Source organism: Phoenix dactylifera, unplaced genomic scaffold, assembly GCF_009389715.1.
Source record: "Phoenix dactylifera cultivar Barhee BC4 unplaced genomic scaffold, palm_55x_up_171113_PBpolish2nd_filt_p 000713F, whole genome shotgun sequence".
Lineage (NCBI taxonomy): Eukaryota > Viridiplantae > Streptophyta > Magnoliopsida > Arecales > Arecaceae > Phoenix > Phoenix dactylifera.
This window is the reverse complement of record NW_024068092.1, coordinates 108,631-119,639: the sequence shown is the minus strand read 5'-3', so window position 1 is coordinate 119,639 and position 11,009 is coordinate 108,631. Positions and strand designations below refer to the sequence as shown.

The following is an 11,009-nucleotide window of genomic DNA, read 5'->3' as shown; positions in this document are numbered from 1 at the left end:
TTAAACAGTATCACCTTTCTCGGGCACGTGATCTCCAAGGATGGCATCTCTGTCGATCCAAAAAAAGTAGAGGCAGTAATTGATTGGAATAGACCTACTAATGTATCCGAGGTGCGCAGCTTTTTGGGAATGGCGGGATACTATCGGAGATTCGTTGAGAGATTCTCTCGTATTGCCATGCCTCTATCTCGCCTAACCCAAAAGCAAGTAAAATTTGAATGGAAGGAGGATTGTGAGCAGAGTTTTCAGGAGTTAAAAAGACGACTGGTGATAGCTCCGATATTGGCCCTTCCATCTGGAATAGGAGGCTTCAGCATCTATAGTGATGCATCACGCAAGGGCCTCGGCTGTGTTCTTATGCAAAATGAGAAGGTGATAGCCTATGCTTCTAGACAGTTGAAACGATATGAGCTGAATTACCCTACTCATGATTTGGAGTTAGCAGCTGTGATCTTTGCTTTAAAAATATGGAGGCACTATTTATATGGTGAACATTGTGAAATTTTTACGGATCACAAAAGTTTGAAGTATATTTATACTCAAAAGGAGCTGAATTTGAGGCAAAGGAGATGGTTAGAGCTATTAAAGGATTATGATCTAACTTTCAATTACCATCCGGGAAAAGCAAATGTTGTAGCCGATGCTCTAAGCAGAAAATCTTCAAGTAAATTAGCGGCTCTGATCACTACGCAAAGAAACATTTTGTTAGACTTAGAGAGATATGAAATTGAAGTACGACTGCATGATCCTCAAGTACGACTTGCTAATCTCATGGTGCAGCCTACCTTGATTGAGAGGATTAAGTCATCTCAAAAAGAGGATTCAGAATTATAGAGGGTAGGGGGAACAATAGAGTCTGGTGTTCAAAGTGAATTCTATGTACATGAGGATGGTTCCTTAAGATTCGGTAGCAGATTATGTGTCCCTAAAGTTCCAGAATTAAGAAATAAAATTTTAGAGGAGGCTCATAGCTAGGCTTATGCAATGCATCCAGGAGGCACAAAGATGTATCCGAATTTAAAGAAACATTTTTGGTGGAGTGGTATGAAAAAGGATATTGCTCAATTTGTAGCTCAGTGTCTAGTATGTCAACAGATAAAAGCAGAATATCAGAGACCTGCGGGACCATTACAGTCTCTACTCATTCCTCAATGGAAGTGGGAGCATATCACCATGGACTTTGTGACTAGCTTACCAAAAACCCTACGAGGTAATGATGCTGTGTGGGTAATTGTTGACCGGCTAACCAAATAGCACACTTTTTGCCTTTCAGAGTCGGGCGAACCCTCTTCTCCCCTTTCCGTCGGGAAGAAGGAAGAAGAGAGAAAGAGAAAGGGGCTTCCCATTCCCTTTCTCTTATTATATTTCCTTCTCTCTCTAGTTTATCTCTAGGTTGGGTTCTCTCTCTCTAAACTTAGATCCAGGAAGATTAGTGTTTTGAGGGTTCTGGGTTGTCATTTATCCCGAGTTAATTTTAATATTTACTTGATTATGTAGGAGAACAATCTATTGCACGAGAGGACGCTGAGCGGAGTCCTGCGCATCCCAGTTCCTAGATCGCCGTAAGGGCGGGTGATTAGTCTGTCTGAGCTTGTCAATAAAGGGTAAGAATCCTTGTATGCCAATCCTGCATGATATAAATATTTTTACACCATATATGTTTGATATGCTATGATCCAGACAAAGCAAAAATAGTTTTATATTAAATTATATTTTGATCGTGTTGGCTTATGATTGGTTCTATGGTGGATGCGTGTATGCGCATAACCTACACCTGCATAATTGGATTTATAAATATGGTTCCTATGATATGACAATATTAAATCGTGTTTTGGTTATATTTGTTTGTAATTGATAGTATGATGGATATAATCCTGAGCATAATTTACATTTACATAATTAGACTAATAGATATGGTGGATAGACTAACCATGTTATATTGATTGCCCTGTCACGGGCCAGAAATGTGACCTTGGTTAGTCTAGGCCGAATATAAGATGGAAAAGGAAATTGATGTGTGTGTGTGAATTGATTAAATGAATAGGGACTTTGGGGTTATTCGTTATTATTGATTGCCCCATCACAGACTGGAAATGTGATATTATCGATTGCCCCGTCACAGGCTGGAAATGTGATACTATCAATTGCCCCGTCACAGGCTGGAAATGTGATACTATCGATTGCTCCATCACAAGCCGGAAATGTGATACTATCGATTGCTCCGTCGTGGGCCGGAAACGTGACCGGGATGTAGCACAAAGTCGGAAAGATAATTGATCCGGATCAAGTTAATATAAATGAAAAGAAAAGTATTGAAAACATTAGATTTTGAGATATCGTATGACGTATCACACTTGAGTGGCTGGACTTTTATTGACATTTGACTTGCATATTCATACTGATTATTCGAGCTTTCGATAGCCGGTATATGATTTTATGATATGTGCATTGGTTTGTCGTGGTTTCTAAATTAATATTATTATTGTGTTGGTATGGATGTGTAGGGATTCTTACTGGGCTGTAAAGCTCACCCCCTCTTCTTCTTTTTTTCTTTACCAGAGTTGCAGGATGCATAGATTTGGATGGGATGGGCGCAGAGTGCAAGTACCAGAGTCATTAGTTAGTTAGTTTGTTTATCCTTCTTTGATGTTGATGAACATTTGAAGATCTTGTAATTGAACTAATTTGTTTATTTGGACATGTCGGATTTGTCTATTTGAATTATCAATTTCTTGTGGATTTAATAGAATTTTTATTAATCATAGGCCTTGCATGATCTTTAGGGCACTGCTCTAGGGCTCATGCGGCCGGTCGCGTACCGGACCGGGTGCTGGGTTCGGGGCGTGACATATAGTATCTTATGTAAACAAGATCCTAGTGTAGATAGAATCTTTAAATGCTAGTTTGATTGCCAAGAAGGGAAATAATGGATATTCTTTTTCCCCTTTATGACAATGTAGTGGATATCCTTAGTGCAGTTGCTATCTCAAGCTTTCTATTAGTCTGATATGTTCTTCCCCCACAAAAAAAATAAAATAAAAAGTCTAACAAGTTCTAGATGCTTGCAATTTCATTCTTTTTCTGTTCAATTTTTTAGCATAATTCGCCTTCCTCGGTTATCTATCCATGCTTGCACATCATGTACTACTTTATGCACATACTTCAATATGGAGGCAAACAGAGGTTTCCATTGCTCAGAGTCAGAGAGGAGGGAACTACCACATTATGAGCTTCACAATTGCCATTTAAATGCTGCAAGCACTCGAGACTAGTTTAGCTGGAATAATCAGCCGTTGCTCCTTATAATTCTTTTGCAACAATGTTAAACTATTAGCCTTTAGGCAATGCAACCCATACTCAAGGAGCAAGAGGCACCCAGTCCAACCCTCCACCTTGGAGAAATATTAGTCAAATGCCCCCCCGCTTTAAGAATCTTGCCATCAAAGGAGGCCGCATGATTAAAATTCCCTCGTTACTCTTTAGCTTCTTCTTTCTTTCTTTTACTCACCCTTATTTGACGGCAATCACAGCCTTGGGGCCACCTCCTTCGATCTCACTTGATTCCACAATATAAGCGAATCCATCTTGAGTATCAAACTTTGTGTGTGAAGGAATCTAGATCCCTTTATGTAATTATCACATGCACAACCCCGTCAGAACTGCAAAAGAATACTTGGCTATTCTAGGAGAGCCACTTGCTTATACCAACGTACAGTCCTACAAATTTGAGTAAATGCATGAATCTAAGTAGGTGGTATTACTGCTTTAGTGAATAACTTCAGGTAGTGCACAAGGCAGCCCTTCAAGAGAGGTAGTTTTGTGTCTTGTGGCGCAGGAACCACTTTATAAAGCAACGGCTACTGTTGCTCTTTTGCTTTAATACAAAGCAAAGGATAGCCCAAGTATTTGTAGCAAAATCTTGAGCTGGGGGTTTTGGCTCGGACCATGACCAGTCCACCAGCTTGATCTCGAATGAAAACCCATCCCTTACATTTCGGTAAAGTGGCAAAGCTTATGCTTTAGGAAATCTCCAAGCTGCAAGTGGTTATGCATATCTATTGATATATTAAAGTAGCAAGTAAAAGAGAGGATGGTCTGCATAGAATAACGCGAAAACTAAAGGGAGGAGGATTAAAACGGGTGAAGATGAGGGAAGCTTACTGTGGATTCTCTTTAAAACTTTGAATCAGGTCTGGAGGCTTGGAAGATTTCAAGGAAAAGGAAGTTCGGTTGCAAGAATAGCAAACAAAAGCACAAAGAAGTCTATTCCAGCACGGAAATCCAGGTACTGCTGTTCTTAGTTGCATGGATAGGAGTGCTTTCAAAGGGGAGTTCTTAAAGTGGAGGAGCATCACAGGAGGGCATAAAGCAAGGGTTACAGGCTTACAGCTTCCCAAGGACCGCGTTCCAACCACTTTATTCATTCCCGTCAGAACCTTCTAAAACAGCCTTAGGCATGCTTTGGTTGCTTGCATATGATTGAAGTGAATCTCAGTTCTCCGAGTGTTTTGAGCCCCTGGGCAAGCTTTATTCTTTTAGACCCAAAATCCAAACAGGGATGTTTCTATACATAGATAGGACATTCAGTAGAGAGAAGGATCAGGGTCTCGTTGTTACTTATTTTGCTTGTACTCTAACAAGCGCCTACTGCTATCTATCTGTGCCTCCAAGTGAAGGAGCAATGGCTTTTCTCACTGGTAGGCTCTTTGTTCTCCTAGTTTGCGTTGGCCTTTTAGCCATGGAACGAGGGATGGTCCATGGCCTTAGAAGCAAAGACCTTGTCCACAGGCCAAGTTCAGTGCATGGGCTAGCGGCAAAGAAGTCTGACATCCTAAAGAACATTAGCGTCGCAAACTTGAATACCAGGAAGAGATCAGCTTCAGAATCGTCGTCGTTCCACTATACACAAATGAGCAAGAGAAGAGTTCGAAGAGGATCTGATCCGATTCACAATAGAAGCTGATTTCTATAGCATCTTACTGCTGTGCCGCGGAGCTGCCACGCCGGAACTTCATCGAAGAAGCAACATGAACCTGGAAGTGTCCATGTGTTGTGGAAAAGCTAGAGGTTTTATTGACTAAAGGTTCCATTTCTTTTTCTTTCTTTCCCCATCTGGTTTTGTTGCGGAGAGATCTGTACAGAGATGGTATGGAAAAGATATCGATGCTGAAGTATTCTGTGCTTTGTTGTGAAGAGAGTAGAAGATTAGAAGGATACTGTTGGATCTGAAAAGTTACAAAGTCAAGTAGATTGCTTCATTAAAAAAAAGAGGCAGGATAGATTTATGTCAAATTTCTGCCACTCTCGCAAATTATTGTGAAATATAGGAATTCTTCCATGTTGTGTTACTGTGACTAGATTTAATCAATTTGGGCATTAGTAGTCCAAAGAAATCATCAAATTGGCTTGATCTTATTTTGACTTGCACCCTTCTAGGCCTTCAAGGTTTATTTGTTTCAAAATTTAAGACAATTTTAAGCCAAGTCTGTCATTTGAGGACGTCACAAGATGTTCTTTTTTAGTTGCCTAGTTGCTGGAACAGTAAATAAATATTCTCTTAGTAAATGATGAAAACTGTATTCTCTGTTTTGTAATATGATTGATTTATAATCTTTATTTTCAGTTATTGATAACTCCAAATATGTCATTTATGTTCGTAAGGTGACTCTTAACCACTCATTTTTCGACAAAAAGAAGAAGGAAAAAACAAGAGCAATCCATTAGGCTTTAAAGTTAGATTCTATCTTAAAAATCCAAATTTGCCTGATCGCTATAAGTACTTCCTTCACTATGGTTTCTCCCACAACCCTATTTGTCTCTAGGGGTTTCCATCAATCAAGGACTTGGTATGTAACCAGATTGGGCGGGCTCCATCATTAGGAAGAACCTAAGGATACTGATTTTGTGAAAGCCATTATGCTCCTTGGTATCTCTGCTAGATACATTCAAGCAGTCTTTAAAGAAATCATGTTTATTGGGAGGCCAATCGGGCAACTGATTAATCTAGTAGTTATGCTTGGAAGTACAAACATGATAGATTTTGGTTCTTGCACCTTTCTTTCACTATTTGTAAGGGTCTAAGCCCACCTTTAAAGGGTGGTTTAGTGCATGAGGGTCAGATATACACAATCTTACCCCTATAGGTAGATTGGCCAATTTCTATGTCCTCTTGTAGAGAGCCCACCTTTCTTATCTTATATAAAAAGGTGATGAACCAACAATCTAGAGCCTCTAGCATGTCTATACACACTGTACATATTAAAAATTAAAAACAATATATAAATATTAAATATATTAAAATAAATTAAAACTTAAGATAAAGTGGGGATTTGAGGTTTATAAGATTGTTACACAAAGAGATAGAGATATAGAAAAATGAATTTGTTGGAGAGAGAAATTAGTTAGGATAGCAAAAAAGCAAATTAGGGTGTTAAAAAATCTCGTGGAATTTGGATACCGAGAAGGAATTGAGATTCGTTACCTCCATATTTTATTTCCGAAACTATCTATATTGATAACTGTTAGTAATAAAATTTTGCTTGTAAATCAAATAATATTTCATTGATGGACAAATTTGAAAAACTCAAAGGAATACAATACTCTTTTTTATATCGTATAGATAACGAAACAAATATAATATTTTTTTACTAGTAAATCGAAGCTCAATGATGTTTCAGTATATAGAATTAAGTTCTAAATAACTCTATGGAAGCCTCTTTTTAAGCTTCTAAGTTCATCTATACAAATGCTATCAAGGTTCTTTCATAGCTAGGGAAAATTGGAATTCCTCTATTGTGGTTCTGTGAATACTCATGTGATTCACATTTTTGGGAACCTCCATTTTCTTATTTTTTCAAGATCAACTTTGATAGTAATGCGACCTTCGAAACTCTAATTTATCCTTTATAGCTGTAGGCAAATCTCACGTATATGATATCTCAGACTCATTGGCCAAGCTGAGAGAGGCCTAGGAAGGCATCATGGATGCCACTAATATTTTGCAAGCAACTCACATTATGTTGGAGGAAGGCTCAAAAACTATGGTCAAGCGAATAACCAAATTGGAAGTATAGGCTATTGGTGTTCATCCATTGCGGGGATTGTTGCTACTCTTATTTCATTTGAGGCCCCCATATGTAGAAAGAATCTAATTACGCAGTAGATTGGATAGCCATTCATGTTGCTAATCACATGATATTTGAAGTCCATCTCCTATGTTCTTACGCAATTATCAAATCTCTTGCCTTCTCATTCTAATCGTGCATTTGCAGTAAATTTGTTTAATATATCTGCCCGACCCTTTGCCCTAACCCCACCACCCTTCCTAAAAAAAAAAGAAAAAAAAAAGGTTGATGATTTGTTGCTGGCACAAGTTCAATAGGCTATGTAAACAAATTCTAATGCATTGTATGTGCATGATATTAGTGTAAAGATAATATGTATCTTACCTTACAAATAGATTTTTGGCTCATGTTTTGATCATAGGAATGTATTTGAATTGTAGGTTAGAGTCCAACTAGTTGCCACAGTAAAGATCATTTCTCATGTAATGAAGATAAAAATTAATCAAAATTACCATAACACAGTGAAAGTTACTCAGTGGCATTCTTGGCTTCATCTCTCCTACAAACTACAAGCACTCGTCTAGATGGAATTGGAACGGCTTTCTCAGGCCCAACCATAAACTTTAGACCGGACCCATGAGGCCGCTTCCTGGGCCTTATCGTTATTTGCAATAAAACAGGTGGATTAATTTATCCCTAGAATAGCGATTCCAGGATCCAACAGCTGGGAGCGGGAGATCACCAGATGAAAACCCTGACCAAAAAACTCCCGTCTCCCTTCCGGCGAAGCCCGGAGTCAGTTCTCGCCGCCTTTAGACCCGGCCGTCCCCTGCCGATCGTTGGTACTCTCTTCCTCCCCCACTTGCTCCTCCTGTTTCCCTTTCTGCGTTGAATAATGGCCCAGTTAGATTACTTTTGGAGCGATACTTTATCTTTTTTGCCCTAAATAATAAATTTGAGAGCTAGAATTATGTCATTTTGAGTTCAAAATCACTTCTTTTTTTTTGGAAAAAGAATAATTGTAGGACCTAATGTCATATATTGGATATAGCGGAGAATTGATTTATTCTTCAATGATTTCTATATCTGATATTGTAGTATGTCGACTTTTAAGTTTCTTCCAACATTTTCTTATCTATCGAGTAGTAAAAGTTTGCATCTTTTACTTGACTTGTTTTATAATGGAATTATTCTATTTGGTTAATGAATTTGATCACTCTCTTTCTCTCTTTTTTTTCCCTTTATATTTCTTGTGTTATAGGTTTAGTGCCAACTGTGAGTGAATTCTTCTGTGGACCTGCTCCGAAGGTTATTAGATTGACATGGCGGAGGAGGAGCCCCAACCCCTCTCATATGGCCATGAGACAGTGCTAAAGAAGAGGAAAAACAATGAAGAGTGCTATCAAGGGGAGGGAGCAATTGGAAGCACGAAAGAAAAGAAACAAAGAGGACTTGAAACTCGCCATCAAAAGGCCTGAGGAGTTTGTCAAGGAATACCGTGATAAAGCAAGTATCATCTTGCCTCAAGTATGGCTGCAATATTACATATATTTTTTTAGTGCTCAGTTTGACCTGTTCAGATTTCTCTGCTTGCTGAATGTTATTTATTCTTGAATAGTTTCACTAACATTTTGTAAATTTCATTAGTATTATCCTTCTTTTATAATTTCTCCAGTCTTCTTTATTCCTACCATAACTATAGCCATCCAACTTTTTCCCAACTATTTAGGGCCAGCTATCTATTTGATATATAATGACATAAATTTTGTTGTGAATAAAAGAAACTGTAGAACTACGATTTATGTAAGGAATGTCCAACTACCATAAAGAAAACTAAAACCAAGATATTTGAATTCTTATTGCTTCCCATTTGTAACTTTAATGGAATAGGTACTTATCTAATGGTAAACCTAGGCCATATAAATTAGATGGCATGTTCAATTCTTTTCAACATTAGGATTTTTTGTCAATATGTTTGGCATCTAAATGGTGTGTAGGCAGTTTCATTTGAATTCTATTACTGATTTTGTCACTCAATTTCCAGGAATTGGACCACATTCGGATGAAACAAAGACTTAAGCTGCGGAATTTGCCTTATGACAAGCTTAAATCTGAGCTACTTTTTGTTACTCATATTCGTGGGTGAGTTAGAGGCATAATACTCTCTAAGGATTTAAGACCTGGTAGGATGGTGAGGCATCCCACTATCCCAAGTGTCGGAAAGGGGGACTATCCAAGTATCGGGATAGGATGGACGTCCATCCACCATCATGATTGTGGGGACATGGTGCATCCCGTTCCATGGAAAAACCAAGATGATTTTGTCCCAGGGATTTGAATATTTCGTATTCTTATTTTTGCAAACTCTTGTTCGAAATTGATGTCAACAGGTTTGCTTCTGCTAAATTCGATTGTCTCCCTTTTTTCTATATCCAGTTCAAAGGATATGCATCCTAGGACCAGAAAAAGTTTGAACTTGTTAAGGTTGAGACACATATTAAGTGGTGTATTTCTTAAGGCCAATAAGGCAACTTTAAAAATGTTGGTGTGGAACCATTTATCACCTATGGGTAACAAATCAGATACTTTCTTCATTCTTTTACCTTATATCTTTTATTTTTTTTGCAAGTTCAATTAAAAATCTATTGTATCACAGCTATCCTAACTTGAAGAGCTTGAGGGAGCTGGTTTACAAGAAGGGCTGTGGAATGATAGATAAGCAAAGAGTTCCTCTCACAAACAACAATGTTATTGATATGGTATAATCTTCTACAATGTGTATAATCATTCACCTGCACATAACAGAAAATAACTTATTTTCTGTTTCACGGTTTAATACATGGTCTATGAATTTACTATTACCAAGGGTTAGGAATGAAACCATCATGAAAATAATTTCTTTTCACATTGCATCACATTCTTAATTTTTTAGTGCACAAATACTTAAGATGTTATGTCAAAGAAATTTGGTCAAGAATTGGTTCACATAGAAAGTTCTGGCATCGTAATTCCCCAAGTCAAAGTTTAAGTGTAGAAAGATTTCCCAAGTCATAAGCTCTATCACAGTGGCATATACTGCATGCCAATCAGAACATAGAAATAATGTCATGCTGAGCCTTGCTGTACCTTGGCCTCCTCTCTCTACCTCAGCGTATTTGGATATTTTATCTCATTGTAGCTACATGTGGCTTAGCAAGTTTGCTTGACCTGAGCTCAAACGATATCAACATTGATTTCGGCCTGTATTTTTGAATAGGGAAATTAATATACTCAACTGTTATGCCCTTGAATAAACTTGATAGTGATGAATGTGTTAAGTTACCCCTCCTCCATTTTTGAACATTGATATGCCCTTCCCCATCTGTGTCCTGCTCCTTTTATTTAGGAAGTATATATACTTATGAATTGTTTTGCTGCCTAAGCACAGGCACCTGGGGAGTATGGGATCATCTGTATCGAAGATATCTTGCATGAGATTGCTACAGTGGGATCACAATTTAAAGAGGTGACCAAATTCCTGTGGCCATTCAAGCTTAAAGCACCAGAGAGACGTCTGCTGTTGAAGCAAAAGCTCTGCAAGGATCGTGGTGATTCAGGCAATTGTGAAGAGCATATCAATGACCTCATGGATAAGTTTAATTAAGGTGGTATTGACAGATGCAGTAATAGCATTCATGTGATGTCGCTTGATTATCATCGGTAGTCTTGGTATTATGTGATGGAAGCAGGGATCTTATCACATACTGAGGCTATCTGAACTTGCATCATGCAATCCATTATATTTTTTCTTCTTCATCCTAAGCTCTCTCTCTCTCTCTCTCTCTCTCTCTCTCTGACTGCTGTAATAGATATCAACAAGTTAGTTGTTAAAATCCTGCAGTGTATACCTAGTATTTGTCATTTTTTCAAACTTCAAGAGCAATTCATCTGTGAATTAGTTGATTA

The 11,009-nt window shown here is 38.1% G+C and overlaps 1 pseudogene; it reads left to right on the top strand.

The window, feature by feature from the left end:
• The first annotated feature begins 8,330 nt into the window (after positions 1-8,330).
• LOC103700447 lies at positions 8,331-11,009 on the top strand (annotated as a pseudogene).